We start from the raw sequence: 12,022 nt of genomic DNA on the forward strand, positions 1-12,022 counted from the left end.
AGTGTCGACTGACGGGGGCCTCGGGCGGAGGGCCCGGATTGTGTATGCTTCCGCCTGACCTCCCAGTGAGTATCACTTTGAAGGAGGTAGAATCTGCAATAGCCAGATTGCTTCCTAACAAAGCTCCCGGCCTTGAAAAATTGCCGGGGGATCTGTTTCGAGCCCAGCCAAAAATATGGGCGCCTTATCTTGCCACCTTATTCAACGCGATCCTCAAGGGGTCTGACCCACCGGACACTTGGCTGGGGGCCGAGATTTTCCCCATTCACAAAAAGGCTGCCCACTTTCCCCTTCAAACTACAGGCCCATTAGTCTGCTTGATACAACACAAAAACTAATGGGCAGAATTATTCTGGACAGGATTCAAGCCTGGATGGAGGAACGGGAAATATTGTCCACTCTCCAGGCTGGATTCAGATCTGGAATCTCAACCTTGGACCAAATCTTCCGGCTCCAGGTCCTTTTTTGGAAAACCACAAAGGTTGAGGGTGGCAGCCTCTACCTAGTTTTTGTGGACCTGAGGGCCGCTTTCGATTTGGTCCCCAGGGAAAAATTGTGGTTGGTATTGGCAGACTTGGCCTTCCGCCATATTTGCTTAAGATTTTGGCCTGTTTGCATGATGGAAATATGCACAGGTTAGGTGTGGGAGACATGGGGCTCTTTCAGATCGCTTCCCTGTTGCCAGGGGCGTCCGGCAGGGGTGTGTCCTGGCACCTACTCTCTTTAGCCTGTACATAAATGGTCTTGTTGATACCCTAAACAAAGTTAAGGATGGCGATGCCCCTTGGTTGTCGTCTGGCCGTGTACCTTCTTTGATGTTCGCGGATGACACTTTGCTGTTGTCTCGAACATATTTGGGTATCCAGCGTGTTCTGGACAGCTTTGTGAGCTTTTGCTCCTCGCGAGGTTTGGAGATCAACATGGACAACACCAAGTTCATGATCTTCAGTCCCCCGAGGCGCATGCGCCGAATCCTCTTTTGAATGGTGCTCCATTGGAGCGAGTCAAGACCTTTGTATACCTTGGGATTACGCTGACGGAGGATTTTGGATGGGGACACCAGATTGCCAAATCCGCCCTCAGACTTTCACAAATATCTGGAGGTATCGGCAAGCTCCAGAGAGCATCGATGTCCAAACCGGTTGCACCTGCCCTCGAGATTTATAGCCTGCAGGCTCGGACTGCATCCTTGTATGGTGCCGAACTTTGGGGTCATAAGAATGTATCAAGTCTCGTCAGGGTCGAACAGGCCTTTATGAGAAACCTGGTGGGATTACTGATAAGTACACCCCTGATCCCATTGCGAATGGCCTTGGGTTTGGAGTCCATTGAGAATTTGGCAGATGTGCGCCCCTTGCTATATTGGAGGAGGCTCTGGGCAGTACCTGAGTTGGTATCCTTTAGAGCTGAATTTCGGGAGACCTGGGAACTGTTAAAAAGCAAAAATATCCCCTGGCTTTCTTACATCAAGGCCCTCTCTTTAAAAATAGGTCTCCCTCAACTATGGGGGTCCCCTGAGTTGAGCTGTCCAAGGATTTCTAGAGCTCAGCTGCTAAACATGGTGAGACAACACAATTTGCAGGCTCTACAAAGTTCAACTTCCTATGGCAGGCTCTCTACTGAGTTTCTCGCATTTAAACCAGAAATGGGGTGAGAGAAATTCTTAAATGAAATCCAACCCCCTCTTGCGAGGAAACTATATGTTCAATTAAGGCATGGATCTCTACCCATTAGATCATTCACCTCGAAATGGGCAAAAAGTGAAAACGAAAACTGCCCATTTTGTAAAGATGTTAGAGAAGATGTTAACCATGTCATATTCTTTTGTCCAGTATACAGTAACATACGTAAATATTGGCTCGTCCCAATTTGTAGAAACCTGGGTTTTAGACACTATGTACAGGCGTGTAGAGTTCTCAAGCATTATAATAATCAAACTGGAGGGAGAAGGAAGAACTTCTGATCCACTCAGCTTCCTTGTCACAAGTATACAATAAATCAAAAGGGAGTGGATCACTAGTCCCAAAGAACCAGGGTGTGCAAAAGCAGTATAAGGTACTGTTTAAAAAACCCTCAATCACGTTATAAACGTTTCAGATGTTAGCGGTATATTTTCATTCTCCGCTTCGTTATTGGTAACGTGACAGCATCATCATTGGGTTTGTTGTAATGCTTTCTCCACCTGGAGATCGTACCACTGGTTGTATTGGTAGTGATCGTAAATGAAAAAGAGTGAGTTTGGTGAAGTGTTTAGTGGTGAGAAAAATGGAAATATTTAAAATCCAACAGAGCTAGTAAAAAATCTTTAATTGTACTGGATGTTGGAGAGTTTTGTAGATTCCTCAGTGTGCACTCAGGGGTGAGTTAGGACCCTGCGCATTCTAAAAAAGTGTCATTAAAAAAGGTCGACATGTTTCAGCCCTTGTTATGCCCCGAAGGGTCACACGGGCTTTCTTCAGGACCTAAGAGGTGAGAAAAAGACCTGAATATTCACAGGATCTTTAAGGTGAAAGAATTTGGGTTAATTAATCCCAAAGGTAACTGTTCATTTGAACCTGTAGTTGTAGTTCCAATTAGTAAAGGTGGGGAAGAAAATAAGGGGAAGAAAACAGACCTTGTTAGAACAAAAAAGTTTTAGTGAGGTTAAAAACAGTTTTCGTTAGATTAAGAACAGACGACAAACAGTCTGAAATCATTGATTTCTCCTCAGACAATATGGATGTCTGCAGCAACTAAAAAATGGCAATTCTTATTTGTTTGGAGTCAAGACACTGGGAAGTGTCCTGTCTCTTATATGGCAAAATTCGTCCCTCCTTCAGATACTTGTAAGAGAACCCACATTCCATCTTGTCATATATGGTGTACTAAGCGCTCATTGTAATAGCACCATTTTTAAGTTCGTAAATGGCAAAATGCATCTGAACGTATCAACATAATCAGTATTGGGAAGTCTGGCTAGTATACGTTTGTAAGGTAAATGCTAAATGGAACAGATAGACTGTGAGGTTCAGAAATAGCTTATGCGCTTAAATACGGCTTAGCATGAAAAGTACACAGCTAGATGCAAAGGGCGCGTAATTATGGCAGCAGTTATGATCTTACTCAAAACAGTAGAGCTTATGTGTTTACAAGTAGCTTAAGCCCTTCCATGCTGCTCAAATTCCGCCGCTGTGCTGACGGTTTCTTGCGCGGGCGTGGTCATGACGGAACGGTTCCGTCATGAGCACAGCTCAACCGTGGCTCATGACGGAACGGTTCCGTCATGAGCACCGAAGGGGTTAAAAACGCATGGTGTTGTCAGCAGATAGGCTCTTATAACAAAGGGGTGCGGCTCAGTATGTTTCATTTACGTAAGCGTAGTATTGTAATAATCGTAGCAGTCTAAATACAAAGGACACACAAGTGTAAGTATAGTTGTTTGCTTGTGTCAAATGCTTAAGCTGAATGAGAGGGACATAAAGTAGTTACATGACGCCAAAAGCGGTGAAAAAGAAGAGCATCCATACCTGTTTCCCGTTTCTGTGGGCAACAGCAGGTATAAAGTAGGGCGGTCGCTCGCGCTCTTCAGAAGCAAATGAGAAACAGAGGGAAAAAGGAACTGTCAAAGCTTTGACCAAATTATACATTACGGTTCTGCCGTGAAGTAGAGTCCGCCATCTTGCTAACCTCTTCGGCGCTGAACGAGGCTTCTGTGCTGACTCTGCCCAAGTTGACCCGGTACTACCGGTGGGGCCTGAGGGCTCGCGTTATAAGCAATGTAGAGCGCATGGAAATAGTGGAGGGACCACTACGAGGTGATAAATGTAGATCGAAAATACCTTTACGGTATGTAGTCGTCTTCAGCGATTTATTAGAATCAACAAAGTGGAAATGATGACGTAGAGGCGGGTTGCTATAGATGTATACAAAAAAGAAGTAGTTATTGAAGCCAATAAGACTATAATCATGCCTGATAGTGACCTGTACAATATTGTCAGTAGGAATTATCCTCTGACAAGACAGCATGTAGTTGAATAGAAAATCTCAGAATGCATAGGTAGTGCAATGATTAAGTGTACCGCCCCCTGAGTATTTATGGGGGTGATATATGTTTGGCATGGCTTTATGTGTAGGAGGTGTCTGTTTTTGTCAATAAAGTTTATACAAAAATCAGATTTACATTTTCTCAAGATGCTCAACCATGGTATATTGTCATTCAGACCTTGAGTATTCGTACAAAGTCGATGGACCCATCTTTGTTCTTTTTCGAACAGTACCTTCTCAGCGTGGTTGTTCTTGATAGTAAGGGTTTCCAAAATTACCCAACGTAGATCATTGACAGTGTGTCTTTGTTCCAGGAAGTGATTGCTCATCTTTGTAGTGCTTCTCTTGCACTTGATGTTACTGCGATGTTCGCAGAGTCTCTGTTTCACTTCCCTACAGGTCATTCCGATGTATCGCAAACCGCATGGGCATGTGATCATGTAGATAGCGTGGGTGGTATTACAGTTAGTGTGGGTTCTTATGGTCCAATTCAGATTGGGTGACAATTGTAAATTTTTGGTTGCCGTTGTCAAGTGGCAGACTGAGCATGACCCGCATGGAAAATGTCCTGTAACCGGTGTGTTGTGCCAAAGTCCCTGTTGGGTCTTCATAGCTGGTTTTTCCAAAGGTCTCGTGTGTACGAGTATGTCTTTCAGGTTCTTAGTCCTTTTATTTGAGAATCTGGGTTTTGGCCATTTTAGGTTTCCGGAAGTTAGAATTCGCCAGTTCTTGTTGACGATTTTCTTGATATCGTTTGTCACAGTACTGTAAGTGCTCACGCATGTCATCAGATCCATAGTGGGTTCTTTCGCTGTGATGTCTAGAAGGGTCTCCCTTTGTTGGTTCCTTGCCCTTTTCTGGCATTTTTTAATGATGTTCATGGGGTAGTCTCTGATTTGCAGTTTATCACTCAGTTCCTTTGCTTGACTCTTGTAGTCTCTGATGTTACTGCAATTTCGTCTGAGTCGAAGGAACTGTCCATAAGGGAGGTTTTCCCTCAATTACATGCTGTCTTGTCAGAGGATAATTCCTACTGACAATATTGTACAGGTCACTATCAGGCATGATTATAGTCTTATTGGCTTCAATAACTACTTCTTTTTTGTATACATCTATAGCAACCCGCCTCTACGTCATCATTTCCACTTTGTTGATTCTAATAAATCGCTGAAGACGACTACATACCGTAAAGGTATTTTCGATCTACATTTATCACCTCGTAGTGGTCCCTCCACTATTTCCATGCGCTCTACATCGCTTATAACGCGAGCCCTCAGGCCCCACCGGTAGTACCGGGTCAACTAGGGCAGAGTCAGCACAGAAGCCTCGTTCAGCGCCGAAGAGGTTAGCAAGATGGCGGACTCTACTTCACGGCAGAACCGTAATGTATAATTTGGTCAAAGCTTTGACAGTTCCTTTTTCCCTCTGTTTCTCATTTGCTTCTGAAGAGCGCGAGCGACCGCCCTACTCTATACCCGCTGTTGCCCACAGAAACGGGAAACAGGTATGGATGCTCTTCTTTTTCACCGCTTTTGGCGTCATGTAACTACTTTATGTCCCTCTCATTCGGCTTAAGCATTTGACACAAGCAAACAACTATACTTACACTTGTGTGTCCTTTGTATTTAGACTGCTACGATTATTACAATACTACGCTTACGTAAATGAAACATACTGAGCCGCACCCCTTTGTTATAAGAGCCTATCTGCTGACAACACCATGCGTTTTTAAGCTACTTGTAAACACATAAGCTCTACTGTTTTGAGTAAGATCATAACTGCTGCCATAATTACGCGCCCTTTGCATCTAGCTGTGTACTTTTCATGGTAAGCCGTATTTAAGCGCATAAGCTATTTCTGAACCTCACAGTCTATCTGTTCCATTTAGCATTTACCTTACAAACGTATACTAGCCAGACTTCCCAATACTGATTATGTTGATACGTTCAGATGCATTTTGCCATTTACGAACTTAAAAATGGTGCTATTACAATGAGCGCTTAGTACACCATATATGACAAGATGGAATGTGGGTTCTCTTACAAGTATCTGAAGGAGGGACAAATTTTGCCATATAAGAGACAGGACACTTCCCAGTGTCTTGACTCCAAACAAATAAGAATTGCCATTTTTTAGTTGCTGCAGACATCCATATTGTCTGAGGAGAAATCAATGATTTCAGACTGTTTGTCGTCTGTTCTTAATCTAACGAAAACTGTTTTTAACCTCACTAAAACTTTTTTGTTCTAACAAGGTCTGTTTTCTTCCCCTTATTTTCTTCCCCACCTTTACTAATTGGAACTACAACTACAGGTTCAAATGAACAGTTACCTTTGGGATTAATTAACCCAAATTCTTTCACCTTAAAGATCCTGTGAATATTCAGGTCTTTTTCTCACCTCTTAGGTCCTGAAGAAAGCCCGTGTGACCCTTCGGGGCATAACAAGGGCTGAAACATGTCGACCTTTTTTAATGACACTTTTTTAGAATGCACAGGGTCCTAACTCACCCCTGAGTGCACACTGAGGAATCTACAAAACTCTCCAACATCCAGTACAATTAAAGATTTTTTACTAGCTCTGTTGGATTTTAAATATTTCCATTTTTCTCACCACTAAACACTTCACCAAACTCACTCTTTTTCATTTACGATCACTACCAATACAACCAGTGGTACGATCTCCAGGTGGAGAAAGCATTACAACATACCCAATGATGATGCTGTCACGTTACCAATAACGAAGCGGAGAATGAAAATATACCGCTAACATCTGAAACGTTTATAACGTGATTGAGGGTTTTTTAAACAGTACCTTATACTGCTTTTGCACACCCTGGTTCTTTGGGACTAGTGATCCACTCCCTTTTGATTTATTGAGTTCTCAAGCATGACACTTCTCCGCCCATTGTTTTTGCTGTCTCTCGTTTTCTCCATGGCATGTGGCGCCTCAGGTTAAGTCTCAAACCATCTTAAATTTTCACAATAGCTTTGATAACTCATTGTTTAATTCTCTTTTTAAAGAAATGTAATTATTTCTATCATTTTATGAATGTGCCATGTATGTATGTATTTTATCTGCACTTTTATGGTCTTTGACCGAAATAAAGTTATCAAAGTAAAAGTAAGCTATTTCTGCATCACCACCCAGAACTACAGGTAAGTGTGGTTTCTCAAATGCATCCGTCCATTGTTTCTTTGCACACCATGAGCTCGATTCACAGAGGTAAATTCAGACGTTTGGTCCAAATGAGTAAGTTGACAACTTTGGGAATTCACAAAGGGCATTTATGAGTACCATTTTATGTCTGCACTCAGGCTGGATCTCCGCCCGATTGCGGACATAAAGATAGTACTCATAAATGCACTTTGTGAATTTCCAAAGTCGTAAATGTAGATATTTGGTATAAGTTTAGATCAAACGTCTAAGTTTACCTTTGTAAATCAAGCTCCTTGTGTTGGAAGGTTGTATATTAGTAGTTGCTGGTCAGTACCTTCAGCAAGTAATAACACCACAATAACAAATAAAATCCAGTCAAGTCTCAATAAATTAATCCTTGCTCAACCTTTGGTAGTTTGCATTCGGGGGCACATGGTAGTCTCTCAGTTAGACTATTTTTTTACCCTGATACATCATCTCCAGTATTTTTCAGAGGTTCATCATCTGTCAAGAGGCATTACAGATCTTTCCACCATATGTGAAGGGTTTGGCTTCGGTGGGAACACTGCAAGGCAAACCATACCAATTAACCCCTTGTAATCGTATACTGCCCAAGATCAGAAAGAGGTTGACATACTAAGCATTACTATGCTGACAACTAGATTTCAGTAGAGTACTCTCAGACCCTCTGAGAGGCATATAAGGTAGTGATTAGGGGATAGGCACTCTCCCTCATAGAGGGACACAAGAAGGAAAAGAGGGCCTGGCTTCAATTGCTGTAGAGGGAGCTAGTTGCACAGGACAGTAGTGACACCAAACACACACACTCCTCATGAAGCAAAGGGAATACAGAGACGTGGCTACTTTTGCCACTTGACGGAGTCATAGGACCTCCCAACAGTGCTTATATGAGGTCGGTAACAAAATGGGAAAACATTTAGCTTGGTTAGATAGGAGGGAAAACGTTGGTTGCTGGGTATTGGAGGTGAGGATATCAGAGGGTAACTTAGTAAAAGTTAGACAAAGTGTGGCGGATGCATTTCCCGCCTACTACACCCAGTTATACTTCCCTGCGATGACAACAACAGTGGAGGAATCCTGAGATCTACTAGCTGACTTCCGTCTGCAGAGACTCCCCACCTCAGATCACGCTCTCCTTAAGGAGGAGATAACAGAAGACAAAATAGCAACAGCCTTACGGGATTTGTCTTGTGAAAAAATGGTAGGCCCTAACGGGATACCAATTGAGCTGTATGAACTGTTCGGACGAGACATGCCCCCTCGTTTTCTCTACCTACTCAAATGAGCTCGTTGCGCAGAGACCAGAGATTGGCCAGGATAGTGGTCATCCCAAAAGAGGGGAAACCCCCCAAAGACTGTGCCTCTTACAGGCCGATCTCCATCCTCAATGCCAAAGCTAAGATCTTGGCTAAAGTTCCGGCCTCCAGACTCACCAAAGTGATTATGGACCTGGACCATGAGGACCATACAGGTTTAATGCCATATCATAGCACCCCCGTTAACTTGAGGCACTTTTATGCTTTGCTGAGCCAAGCTCTCCATATGCAGCAACGTGTGCTGGTGTTCTACTTGGATGCCAAAATGGCTTCCAACTCAGTGGAATGGGCATATGTGTTTGAGGTGCTGGCTAGATGGTCTTCGGTCCCCGCTTCATCTGCTCGGTGTGACTCTTATATGCTGACCCGCTAGCACAGGTGTAAGTAAACGGGGATGTTGCAAGAATTTCGGCTTCCACATGGCAGTCGACAGGGTTACCCCTTGTCGCCCCTAATCTACACTCTAGCACAGGAGCCCTTGGCTGTTTAGATCAGACATGATCCACTAGTCCAAAATATGCAATGGATTGAACAATGGGAAGATAAAATATCCCTATACTCAAATTATGTCCTACTTTATATGACAGATCCCGAGAAAACCTTGGAAAGAATAATGCAGATCCTTTCCATCTTTGGCCGCTATTCAGGACATCTTAGAGCTCTCTATGGTACCCCTCGACACCTTAACATTCAGGGCCCTACAGTAATGGTGATAAACTTTTGGTATCCAGCCACATGGGCCTTGGGTTGGAAGGGGGGGGTCACACAGACTATCCCCATATGGGACTCAGCAGCACTGGGTACACTAGGATGATTGCCAGGCTTTGATAAATAGGACCTGATTGGTCTCTCTCGAGTGGGTAACTTGTGGAATCAGCGTGTTATCCCCGTACAGACCTACAGTGTGACAAATGGTACCCACCGAAACGTACCACTACATACAGGTCCGCCACTCCCTGAAAGCAGAACTGCCAAAGGAAGCAGTGCTCCCGGAGTCTTAACCCTTAGTGGGCAGGTTACTAGATTAATACATGCCTCGCAAAGCCACATCGCTGACTAACAAGAAGTTGCTTGACAATACACCGGACGCACCAACACTATTGAAAGAGTGCTGGGTTGAAGACTTGGGAGACCAAGAAAATGGCGTATTGGTAGAGGCCCTGGAAACCCCTAGAAAAGTGGCCATATGGTCAGGTTTTCGCTTAGTCCAAATGGAGATCCTTTACTGCTCCTATCACGCACAGACCACACTGGTTAAAATGTGCAGGGTGCTGACTGATGCTTGCCAAAAAGTCTGTGGCCCTACCGGTACCTTTTATCATATGATTTGTAACTGCCCAGCAATGCAGGGCCTCTAGGTGGTGGTGACTGCCTCCCTGAGTGTAGGTATGTGGGGCTCCCCTCACCGCCTCTGCAAAATGGTGTTCATTAAACATCTGGGAGGACACACACTTTCTCCTTATGAAATGAATATGGATCACCCTGGGGTCGGTAGTGGTGAAAAGAAATGTTGATAAGTTGTGGGGTGCGGATTAGGTACCACAATTGGGAGTGTGGAAACGTGATATAGACTTGTGTATGCTAGCTGAGCAAATGGTGTATGAAGGCCGAGATTGCTCCCACAAATGGGCCAACATTTGGGGACACAGGAATGAATATAGAGGTAACATATGTGAGGGCCCAGCCCCCGACACCATAGGAGATCAGTAGTCTACACAATTTCACTGGGCCAAGCTGCTGGTGGTGTTGAGGGATGAGGGGTGACGGATGGTGGAAAATGGAGTTGTCAAAGGCGACTATGACACTGAGGTTGAGGAATCGTACAGGTCACACTTCTGTTTTGTATGTATCTTTATTGTAATAAAAAGATCTGTGAAAAAAAACCCTGTTAGCTTAGCAGATGAGCAGTCAGGCTTATCTTAGGAGACAATTGTGTAAAGGATTTAATATCAAGAAAACAGGTAATAAGTAAAAGACACAACACAAAATAGTTCCAAAGCCAATATATAAAAATAGAAAAATTGTTATTTTTAAAATGACACCAAAATGAAAAAACTCAAATGCAGGGAACTGGAGATAGGAATTGCTCAATTTTAAATAGAAAAATGTGATTTATAGCCCCAAGATGTGTAAAGCTCCAATTGCTGCTATCTGGTTGCGCTGGACTGTGACAAAGTAAAAGTTTCAGGCTGACCATGATGGAGTGTGGATCGGATATGATGAATGTTTGGACCCGGTCAAGTTTTTACCTTCTGACTTAGTCCGTTTTCTGGGAGCTTTTTCGCTCTACGTCGAGCGATAGGGTCTTCGGATCCAGATTTTGAGTTGATGATGGTGGCCTGCTGCAGGGTAATACCTCATTGAGTCCTGGAGGCCTTTGATCCAGCGCAACTAGGGCAAATTTACATATCCTCCCTGCGTCACAGACCCGTCACCACACAAGCTCATTCACTCAAGCATTCATTGGTGGGGCCCATAACACCAACATTCATACGTCTCACTCGAATCCGCATGCAGGAGGGGAATGAGTAATCTGCTGAACATGTGGGGGGGTACCTTATTACCTATAGGGAAGGAACATTTTATTACAGAATATACATATTTACTTAACCCCTGTAGACTCCTAACCTTAACATCAAGGTACTCCACCACTTGGTCGACGGACCTATTAGTTGGACTGATTGATGGTGATTTAGAACCAGCTAAAACACATTAAAGCTTCGGAATCCTTTCAGTGACTTACTTGAAGAACCACAAACTCATTCTGTTTAATCAATGTCTAGTTTATCTAATTTCATACTTGCATTTATATAGTTAGCATTTTGGTCAATCAAGTAAAAAAATGTAGGCAATCAACAAGAATTTACATGACACTTTATATTTACCTATTCTTGCTATCTGGTCTTTTCTAGTTAAATTTACGCTGCATAACCAAATCCTTTTGCTTAATCGTCCCAATCGAATACAGGCCAAGTTCAATAATTCCGAAAGTTCTTCTGCTCAGCCCAGCATAGTCCTAAAGATATCCAAAGGACCAAGCAATCGTGCAAGTAAGTCGATCTCGCAAATTCGGTACACCCCTCTGGAACGCACTCCTCCCTCGGGACACACTTAGCTAACCCCTCCCTATTCTACTACCCTTTTTATAATAAAATTCTGGGCAACATGAAACATTTAAGGAGCTGAGAAGTATTAGGATTGGTCCATCTGGAAATTGTTATAATTTCGTCCGGCTTTCCCACTGTCTTGGGTTCCCAGAGAATTCGCCTGGTCATATCCTCAGTTTATGTCATGCTCATGCAACAAAGTTAAATCTTCATCATAGGTGACTATTGTTTGTCCGGGTGGTTTTACTGACTAAAATCTGGCAGTCCTCCATGTTCCTATCCTTGACCGGGAACACTGTGCTCTGAATTGAGGATGCCTGGTGATCTTCTGAGCCATCCGAGTTTGCACAGTAGACATCGCGCTCACAAGACGGTGGCCACTTCTGAACTCCATTTT

The sequence above is a fragment of the Triturus cristatus genome, chromosome 2_2, assembly GCF_964204655.1.
Source record: "Triturus cristatus chromosome 2_2, aTriCri1.1, whole genome shotgun sequence".
In the NCBI taxonomy this organism is placed as follows: Eukaryota; Metazoa; Chordata; class Amphibia; order Caudata; family Salamandridae; genus Triturus; species Triturus cristatus.